The sequence below is a fragment of the Lygodium microphyllum genome, chromosome 3 (assembly GCF_053477565.2).
Source record: "Lygodium microphyllum isolate KBCC chromosome 3, Lygodium_microphyllum_v1.1.10, whole genome shotgun sequence".
NCBI classification, from domain to species: domain Eukaryota; kingdom Viridiplantae; phylum Streptophyta; class Polypodiopsida; order Schizaeales; family Lygodiaceae; genus Lygodium; species Lygodium microphyllum.
The window spans coordinates 126,576,455-126,587,753 of record NC_141137.1 but is presented as its reverse complement, the minus strand read 5'-3'; positions in this window follow the sequence as shown (position 1 = coordinate 126,587,753).

Genomic DNA, 11,299 nt, shown 5'->3' with positions numbered 1-11,299 from the left:
AACTGCACTTGAATGTTAAAGTCCAAAACTTGTTTCAAAAGTATTGCAACCGAGTAGTAGTTGGAATAGGGATAGAGGTTTGCAACTTACAAAATACTTTCTTCGATTTCTTCATTGCCTTTTGTCATATACTAACAATTGGTCCCTATTGACTGAGATTCGAAAACTATCACTTATTAGTAGCTCTTGGCAAATGCACCACCTACCTAAAACGGGCCCGACACTGGCTCTATAGCACTAGCCAGGCCTCTACTACTTACCTCTAACCACCCCACATGGCCTCTCGACCAGGAGCATCTTAAGAACTTTGCATTTGTATGATTTTGTAGTCCAAAAAATAATCCTTCCCCACACTCGTTAGAGGGAGTCCCTAAACATGTTGGTATTATACCCCGCATAAGCACACACAAAGGGAGCACCCCTTGACTGATTACTGTGGCCCTACTATGGCTCTCCTATGCCTTGGGGATTGGTCCCAAGATGTGCTGTGAATACATAAAACACATTCGAAACAAGATCCACTCTTAATCCTTACTAAGTATCCCCTAAAGAACCGAATCTCTAACCCTACAGCTTAGGGTACCTCGCACTCTCAACTAGGTCATCGATATTGAAATAGATATTATGCATCCAAGATGATACCATACGGTGCATGCAATGCAATTGTGTATGAGTATCATGCTCAAACAAGTTTATTCATTAGCAATCAACATTGTGACAGTGCAAAGAACAATTCTTTTCATACTTTTCTTCCAATACAGGATTGTTGTGTTGCTGAGGGCTAGTACCGAGCTTTCTCATGCTACTAGACCCTTTTGATTTTAGAAAACAATGAACCCTATATGGCATGCATCATAAAACATCAGATTTCAATATACTTTAAACACTCAACAACCCCGTTCTGTAAGAGAGGGGGATTTAATAATGGGGAAATACTAGCTACACTTGCCGGTATATAAGGTGTTAGGGACTTGATTTTTGGCATCAGATTATAATACAAGTCTCCTTTCATATTCATCTCTCTCTCTCTCTCTCTCTCCCAGCTTTCATGGCTTCTTTCTCTCTCTTTTTGTCTTTCTCTCTCCTTTTCTAGTCTTTCTCTCTCCTTGTCGCAGTCTTTCTCTCTCTTTTGCACACACATACACACTCTCTCTTCTTCTCCCTCTCTCCTGTCCTCTCCATGATAAGTGGTATTAGAGCTCTATTTCTGATCCATTTAGTTACCTTACATGCTTACCATCCTTTTCAGTTTAAAAATCCAAGAAGCTTCAAGTACACATGGACATGCACTAAAATGGAGGAGCAGTGAAGGCCCCAGGGGTCAAGGACTAGGAGGACAGTAGTCAAGAGCATTAATGGAGTCCTTGGACCAAGTTTGGAGGCTGAAAGACTAGATTTGGCAGCTCGTGGGTCATTTTGGGCCAAATTTGAAGGTAAATTGTTAGAAACAGTGGTCACAAGAAGTAGGGAAGAGTTGGTCTTGGTTACTTTTCACATGGAGTCTTCTCTCTCTTCATTCTCAATCTCCTGCCAAGCTTCCATGGAGAAGAAAAAACATAGATTTTCTTCCTTCCATCTCCAATGATCAGATGCTCTCTACCACAGCTTCCAGGAGGCCTCATGCTTCATGTCAAGTACCCAATTGGGTGATTGAACTGCCTTCTTCCCTCCTATGTACAACCCGCAATTTGTGGTGCAATTTTTGGGCAAGAATCTGGGCACAAACAATAGCACACCAAGCTTCTCCTTCATCTTGGCCTTCTTCCCCACCATCTAGCAGTTGGTTCTTGCAAGTCTGAAGCCTCCTTCTCATCTTCTTGGACATCCTTCAACCTCTGAAACCCTAATAGGTGCAGGCCATGGACAGCCGTGGATTCTTCTTCAAAGCTCACTGATTCTTGAGGGCTTTTGTCTTCCTTGGTCCCAAGAACTTATGCCTACAGGAATCTTTGAAGAAGAAAGCATCAAGAAGCTCGTATTTGAAGATGGAGGCAAGAATGCAAGTTCTAGAGGAGGTATAGTTTGGAAAACCTCCATCATATGCTCATTTTCATATCTTTGGTTATGAGGCTTTCTGCCATGTTCCCAAGGACAAGTACAATAAGCTCAATTGTAAGTCCATGAAATGCATATTTCTTAGTTATGGGGATGCAGGTAAGATGGGCTATTACCTATGGGATCTGTAGGCTCAGAAGGTCATCCACAGTCATGATGTTTCAAGAGGAGCCTCCTGTAACTGTATAGCCAACTAGATAGCCTACAGTAGAGCTGATGCTCTAATGGCCCATGATGACGTATAGGCTTAAGAAAGAGGCATTTTTCTGGGATGCCATAGCTGATAAGAGTTTTAATCAGCTCAAAGAATTGCTTACCTTAGCGCCCATCTTGGTTTGCCTAGATTTTTTGAAAGAATTCACCATTCAGTGTGATGCCAGTGTGGCAGAGGCATAGGGGCTGTATTGTTACAGGAACATGGGGTTATAGCATTTGAGAGCCGCAAACTTGCTGAAAATGAGATGACCATGAATTTATATGACCAATAAATGCTGGCCATCCTTCATGCCATTAAGAAATGGCACCACTACTTGTATGGCAGTAGATTTAGGGTCAAGAGCGACCATAGGGTCCTCAAATACTTCCTCTCTCAGTCTAATCTTACCCCCAAATAACGCAGATGGGTAGCTACATTGCAGAACTATGACTTTGACATTACACATACGTAGGGAAAAGACAATGTAGTTGTTGATTCATTATCTAGAATCTGGGCTTGTAAAGTTTCAGCCATCATGGAACTTCATAATGATTGGATAGAAGATCTTCAAGAGGCCTATTTGTTAGATGCCGATTTTAGCCACATTTTCTAGAAATTACAGCAAGGGCATGTAGAAGAAAACTCTCCATATCAGCTTAATAACGGTCTCTTATGGTTTCAGGGCAGGATTGCCATTCCATACACTTCTCCATTCAAGCAAAAGATCATGCAAGAGATGCATTCCTCACCTACAACTGGTCACTTGGGCATATTTAAAACGTATGACAAGATTGCTAGAAGCTTTCATTGGAAGGGCCTATGGAAGGATGTAAAAGATTTTTTCTTGAGCTACGTGCCATGCCAACAAAACAAGGACATCACCTTAAAACCAGCTGGTTTACTGTAGCCATTGCCTATGCCCGAAGGCAAATGGACACACATTACTATGGATTTCATAATTGGCCTACCAAGAAGGGGTGGAACAACATCTACCTAGTTGTGGACAAACTCACCAAGGCAGCCCATTTCATTCCTACAAAGAATCAGTATAATGCTTCTCAAGTAGCCAGCCAATTCATGGAACATGTTTTCAGATTACATGGCTTACCACATGTCATTGTGCATGACCAAGATGCTAAGTTCATGAGCAACTTTTGGCAGGTAGTTTTCAGCTCTATGGGTACTCAGTTAGCCCCTTCCACTACTTACCATCCACAGATCGATGGCCAGACAGAGAGGGTTAACAAGTGGCTGGAAACTTACTTGAGGCATTTCTGTTATGATGTGCAGAATGCTTGGGACTCATGGTTGCATCTGGCTGAGTTTGCCTATAATAACTCTACACACTCTAGCATTGGAGTTTCACCCTTTGAGGCATTGTATGGCTATAAGGTGCCCCTTCCCACGGTTATCTTCAATGATAAAATAAACTCACAAAGCAAGGAGGAATTGGATAGAATGCATGCCTTACTTCAGCAGTGCAAAGTCAACTTGAAGAAAGCTCACGATCAAATGAAGCTTTATGTTGATGACAAAAGAAGGGATGTTGAATTCCAAGAAGGGGATTTGGTGCTTTTGAAGGTGCCCAAGTCCAGATATGCCACCCTTAAGGATGGGTCCAGCAATAAGTTGGCTCACAGGTTCTATGGGCCAAACCGGATTGTCAAAAGAGTGGGAGACTTGGCATATCAGTTAGCATTATCCCCATCCACAAAGATTCATAATGTCTTCCATGTGAGTCAATTGAAGCCCTTCTTTGGATCATCAGTGGATTATGTTGAGGAGTTACCATTGATAGATGAAGAAGGCATCATTCAATACATACCTGAGCAAATCATAGGACAAAGGGAAAAGAAGCTTCACTCTCGCTCCATCATGGAATACTTGATTAAGTGGCAAGGTTTACCACTTGAGGAAGCTTGTTTGAGGCCAGCTTCAGTTTTGGAAGAGTTTTCATACCTATTAGAAGCAATTTGGCTGAAATCTAGCTAACTATGGCCCTATTTTCTCTCAGATTGACTGCAGACAGCTCTCTGTTTCAAAGCAGATTTTATTCTGTACTATGGATAGCAATGAACATCATACATGGCCTGAAAGTACTCCTCGAGAGCTCCGTTTTGATATATGGCACACCTCGATCCGAGTCTCCTACAGAAAGTTATGACAGATTTACTACAGCAAGGCCCCGTAGTAAAACAATTTGTTGTCCACTGTCTGCAGCTCGCATTCACTTAGAATACTTAGGTCAAAATTCATTTTTATAATTCCCCAATAAGGCCCATGTCTCGTACATACCCCAATGACCTATCATACACAATAATACCTCTTCATTCATTTGTACCCTTGTAATAATGCAACAGAGTAGTACTCTGATTTGCTCCTGCCCAGTTATCATAAGTGCCCAGATTGTTTTTGAGGGCAAAAACCTTCGGGTGGGGATGGAATGTAAGAGAGGGGGATTTAATAATGGGAAAATACTAGCTACATTGGCTGATATATAAGGTGTTAGGGACTTTATTTTTGGCATCAAATTATAATACAAGTCTCCTTTCATCTTCATCTCTCTCTCTCCCAGCTTTCATGGCTTCTTTCTCTCTCTTTCTGTCTTTCTCTCTCCTTTTCTAGTATTTCTCTCTCCTCGTCACAGTCTTTCTCTCTCTTCTGCACTCTCTCTCTCTCTCTCTCTCTCTCTCTCTCTTCTTCTCCCTCTCTCTTGTCCTCTCTATGACACATTCTCCCTACTATCGTTTAGAGTTATGCATTCGTTAGTAGGTTTAAGGCGTAATTTTCATATATTTTCTTTTACGAATTCAATAAAAACTCACTTTAACATAGAGATAGGGCTGAATTGAGGCTAAACCTCATGCTTCAACTCTACCATATATTCACAAACCATAGGAACAACATTATTATTGTTATTTTTCTCTATTATTGTTATTTTATTTATTTATTTATTTATAAATATTGATATTTATTGATTTACTAGTTTTAGTTAATTATTCTTATTGAAAAAGATTTTCTTATCATATTTCAAACCATAGGAACAACATACGCACGACGAAAACCCAAAATTCACATAATTCTCCTTAAACCGCATAGTCTCGGGTTTTGCATGTTTAGCATTAAATTATTATACAACTATTTTTTCCTGATTACTTCAACATAGTTGATAAATTAGAGCATTGGCAACCAAATACAATCATTTCCAACCAAACTTTATCATAAAATGATAAAATCTATGACTTATGAAATCACACCTTATGACATACGCATTTCGAAATTGGAGGCCCACTAACGCTCTTTAACAGCCGCTAATGATCATCCAGCCTTGATCTACACTCCTTTGCGCTATTGCATTATCGCACAACCAAAAACTTTTATCTCAATCCACCCCCTTCTCTCATACACTAATCCATGGGAACACAACAAGAGGAGAGATGAGAGAGGAGAAAGGAGAGAGAAAGACTAAAATCATATCTCTTCATAGAATGTATCAATTTCCGATTCGTTTATCGCAATGGAGGGCGAGGAATTCTTCATCCTACTACCCTGAGCATTCCTTGCAACTCCAAGCCCTTTCATTTCTCCACTAACTAAGCTCATTAAACTTTAAACTAAAAAAAAACGGGTTCATGTCCTTGCGTTCACACTTGGCAAAGCGGGTTTTTCCTCAAACAGAGGCCCAAACAAGCTCCGATTCACAAACAGACTAGACGACCGACTTCGTGGCTTCAAAATCTATAAACTTGGCCTTTGTCATGCACTTTTGGGCTCCCGGATCACATAACTACTTCATAACGTGAAACCTTGCAGGGATTAAATGGGGTGTCAAATGGACTCCAATCGACAAACCGAGACTTGCATTAGGTTCCTGGAATTGAATTCCATCTAGGAAAATTGCAGGTCATCGATTGCCAACCATTTGATTTTGCATGAAAAATTGGTCTTTTATGGCCTCCCGGGCTCTTTTGTGCTTCAAAATGGGCTCTAAAAATCTACTCTCAACAAAGGAACCTCTTTCAATCAATATAGGTCAGTAATTCAGTAGAAAAGTGCTATGCATCCAGGAGTTCATCTTTGAAACCGTGCTTCATGCATATACAATGTGTTATGCCCTAGCATGCTCAAATAGTCCTAACTAAAAATCAACCATGTGATCTGTAAATACTTCTTTCTATGCTTTTCCCTAATGTATTGCAGTGTTGAGAAGATAGAACTAAGCTAACCTATGCTTTTGCTCCTTTATATATTCAATAAAACTAAAATACTACACGTCAATGCACAATTATTCATTTTTTCATAAAAGAAAACTTGGCATTTCAACCTTCATTGTACATTGATTCATTATATAGACCATTCTTTATGTTATATGATATTTTTTCATAGAAACACCCCCTAGACGGGCACTTTAACATGCAATTGGGTGTAGATTGAGGCTAAACCTCATGCCCTACAACCCACCATACATCAGTATATGCTCTACTATTTTTTTCTATTTTCTTGGATTTAAAATTCTCTATTTTAAAACTATTTTTCTTAATTTTTCTTTATTATTTTTACTATAAATACTCCTTATTTTGAAATTTCTAATCACCTAATAGCAAAGACTGACCATGGTAACTAGCATATAGTATTTCATTCACATACAACATTTCTTCCACCAATTTTACAAATCATCATCATATTTGTCAAATTTGTATGTTTTGTGTAGATAATTAATTTTTGCATTATGACAATCACACATTCTAAAATTTTGGGCCCTTAAATACAACACATGTCACTTCCATATTCAATTTCAGTCCACATGTATCTCAACTTCATGACGAAAATAATAATATAATTGATTTTCCTTTAAAAATGTGACTTACTATAAGAAAACTACTTAATTTTTCATGAATTTGGAGATGCATAGACCTCCTTGCTGACACTTCACATAGGCTTCACGCTTCCTCACTCCGTTTCTTGCATCTTGTCGCATTCCAACCCCTTTCCCCTCATTCTCTCAGCCCACATGAACAACAATTATGGCGAAAGAGAAATAAGAGAGAGGAAGGTTCATTTTCCAACTTTTAGCATAGCACATCATTTCTTGCACTTGTTGCAATGATTTGAGGTAAAAATTTGATGCATCTCATATCCAAGGCTGCTCCTAATTTAATTGATTGTAAAATCCATTTTTTAAGGCCATGAGGGGGTGCGCCTAAAGACGGATGCCCCCTCCTCCCTTCATGAAGATTTTGTGGGTTTTCAACCCCCTTAAGCTTAATTACTCAAAAAACTACTTCAACCCTTTGTGTTCACATTGCCGACAAGTGGTTTGCTTAATGTCAGAGGCCCAAATGAGTTTGAATTTGAGATCTAAAAACACAGACGCATTCTTGGTTTCATTTTCTATAGAGTTGGCCTCATGGATACTATTTCGGGCTTCTAGATTAAGTAGTTGCTTTGTAACACCAAAGTTGTGCCTCTTTAAATAGGTTGTATAACAAACTCTGATTGACAAAGTGATGCTTCCAATGCATTCCTGGCCACTTACTTTCACTTAGAAAAATTTGGTGGCTCTTGATTTTTATTGCAAGTACACTATTTTTTGCTTCGATTTTGGCACCTAAATACATCTCTTATTCTTCATCGAATATTGAAAAATCTTTTATTTATATTCCTAATATTTATATTGAATGAACATTAATCAACGAAAGAACCTCGTTTGTGTTGCATGTGATAATGTGTTGTCCATGTTTGCAACTATGTTTATAACTCCCATGCTCCCCACTCCAGAGTATAGTCTCTTTGGAGCCATCACGAATAGAGAGTCCTCGTACGCTAGTTTTCATTGAGCTTTGTAGGCCTTGATTTGGAAACCTCGAGCAACTAGGTGGATCCCTTGCGAGACAGAGATCTTGTGGAGAGATGAGTTGCCTATGATGATGGTCTCCTCTTGCTCTTCTCTTTTTCCTATCCTCTTCCTTATTCTTTTTCTTCCTCTCACTCCTCCTATCTTCCTCTGTGTGTGTGTGTGTCATAGAATTTGATTAAGCAAACTGGCACTGCACTGAGTAAAGAAAGAAAAGCTAGCCTTTTCTTTAAGCCTTTGGCTAAGACTTTATAGCCTAAGCCATCACTATTGAACTTAATGAAGAGGGTCCCTTCCTATTAGTAGATATCAATAAGGCTTCCCTTGATCATGCAAGTATTTGGTAATTGGTGGAGGTTCAATTGTCTTGAGATAGTGGTGACGTGGCTAAGGAGATGGTGGTGACATTGATTAGTCCAATGATGGCATGATCGAGAGGAGGTGACAATGAAGATCAGTCCATCATCCAGTCTGTAGATAATTTTCTTTTATTTCAATTCACTAAGGTTTAATAACCTTATTAATCCCTCTCCTTAAGTTCCCTTCACACATGGGAAGGGGTTGAGGGTCGAGATATTACACCATCAGACCTCAAAAAATCACTAAACTCATTAGAGAGGTATCTCCTCTTCCATTTTTGACCTTAAGCACTTAACTTTCAAGCTTTCGACAATAGCCGTGAAAGTTTTGAAGTGCTCAAATACTTCACTCTTTTCCTTCATGAAATATACCCAAAGTTTTCTAGAGCAATTGTCAATGAATATAATAAGATACTTACTACCACTATAACAGCTACATTCTAGGTAGGCCCCTAAATATTTATATGTATAACATCAACTATATTCTTGCTTACATCTCTGTCACTCAAAAATGGTTGCCTTGCCTGCTTTGCCAACTGATATACTTCACAAACTTTATGTAATTCTACAACTCTAAATATAGGCAACCCTTTGGATTGCATTAATTTTAGCCTTTGCAGATTTGTATATCCAATATATACATGCTATATTTTAATGTTTGCAACCACACATTTACCTTTAGCATACATACTAGCATATGATAGCAAGGATTTCAATATCCAAAGTAAACATGTGGCCAACTCTGCTTCCTTTTACAATCAACCTACACTTATTTGTTAAAGTCTTCAACAAAACAACCCTTTACATTAAATCTAACTTGCAGCCCTTGCTCTACTATTTCACCAATAGACACCGAATTCATTGTGATGGATGGAACATGTTAAACATTTAATAGATACTTTGTTTGACCATCGTGCAAGGACAATGGAGTTTTTTCAATATATGAAATCATATGACATAAATCATCACCTATCTCAATATAACCCAAACTTGGTAAATTCTACATCTCTCCAAATAATTTAGCATGGCTAGTTATATGAGTAGATGCACCAAATTCAACATATCATACATTATTACATGTCCCATTTCTTGTAACATCATTCATTATATGCTACATGACATAAAAAAAGGCTTATTCTTGACATCGTTCTATCTTACAGAGGATGCATAAGTTTCTTTAACTTGCTACTGTGAATGTTATCCTTTTTATCAAAATGATGGACTACAATATGACCTATTCTTCTACAGTAATGATAGATAATACTAAAATTGCTAGAACTTCTGTTCTATCATCCATCTCTTTATCTAGAGCTCCCTCTACCTTTAGAATTACGAGGCCTCCTAAAATCTACATATCACCAAACCGTTGATTTAACTTTCTTTGCTAGTTACCACCAGTATGTCCCACATCACAATCCCTTGAAGAAGATCTACCATATCCCCTTTCTCAACTTGAGTAAATGCTTAGACTTGTTCACCACTTCTTTTAGATGATTCACCCTACATATTGATCTTTAGTCATCATGAGGAAGAGCAACTTGTCAGAATCTGGAAATGGATTTCGTACATGCATAGAAGTAAAAAAATACTTTTAGGCCTTCTCATTATTGAGACCACCCAAAGTAGATCAAACCAAATTATCATCGTTAGGTACTGTATCGATAGTTGCTAAAGCATCTACAATCCTCCTCACCTTCAAAACATACTCTTTTATAGAAATCTTTTCTTACTTCAAAGTATTCATTGAGTTAAATATTCTGGATCTTTATATTTATTAAAAACATATTCTCGAAGGTTGTCCAAGCTGCTCATGTGAACTTTTTGTATTTTTGGTATGCCCCTGTATAATATTATCAATGACTGCAAATAGCCAATACATTACCTCTTGTCTTTTGCATTCCATTCTATTTGGACCTTTAATTCTTTTGCAGTTGCATAATCACGTAGTTCTAGTTCTTTTTTTCACTTGAAACAAACTCGAAGAGGCCTTTTCCAATAAGGAAGTTCGTCACACGATTTTTTCATGACAGATAGTTATTCTTGTCTAGCTTTTCAATAATAGGATTGCCATTGTTCATAGCCATTATGACAAAAGTGAGTACTAAATAGCAAACAAGTCTTTTACAACATTTCATAGGATATGCACAACAAATAAACCAAGTAGTCTTTTTCATTGACCATTCAATAATATAAACAACCTCTGATATATTTGAAGATAAACCTTGTGATTATTTCTTGATAAAATACCTCAGAACTTATAGATTCAAAATCTATAACTTGTGCACATGAAAACTATGAATATAACTAAAATTACACTATACCTTGAAACTATTGTATGCAATCCAATGAAGTTGGAACAAGCCCCAAAATGATCTCAGATAGCCAAAAACACAACAAGAAAGCCCAAAAGGATAGATCTACAGAATATACACCATTTTGCTTGCACGCAAAATCTCATAGCAAATTGAGGTTTTTACTTTGCCTTGCTTTTGGTGAGGGAAAGAGAGAGAGAATGGGAGAGCTTTTTGCCGATTGCTTGCTTGCTATAACATGCCTACCTAGCGGCTATCTAGGCACATTTTTTTAAAAGCGGTCCATTGAGAGACGAATCTAAGCGATGCTACCCGTCACTCCCATGGAATGTTACGGGGTTTGTCGCTTAGGGTTTCTCAAGTCTGCCTCACAATGGAACGTTCGTGGCCAAACCCACTGGGATTGACTTGAAATTTGGGTTCCTAGTGGATAAGATCTTCTGACGGCATTCTAGTGTCGAGTCTTGGATATCCTACTTTACACAAAGGTACCAAAGCCGAAGCGGATCCATGTCGCACTTGG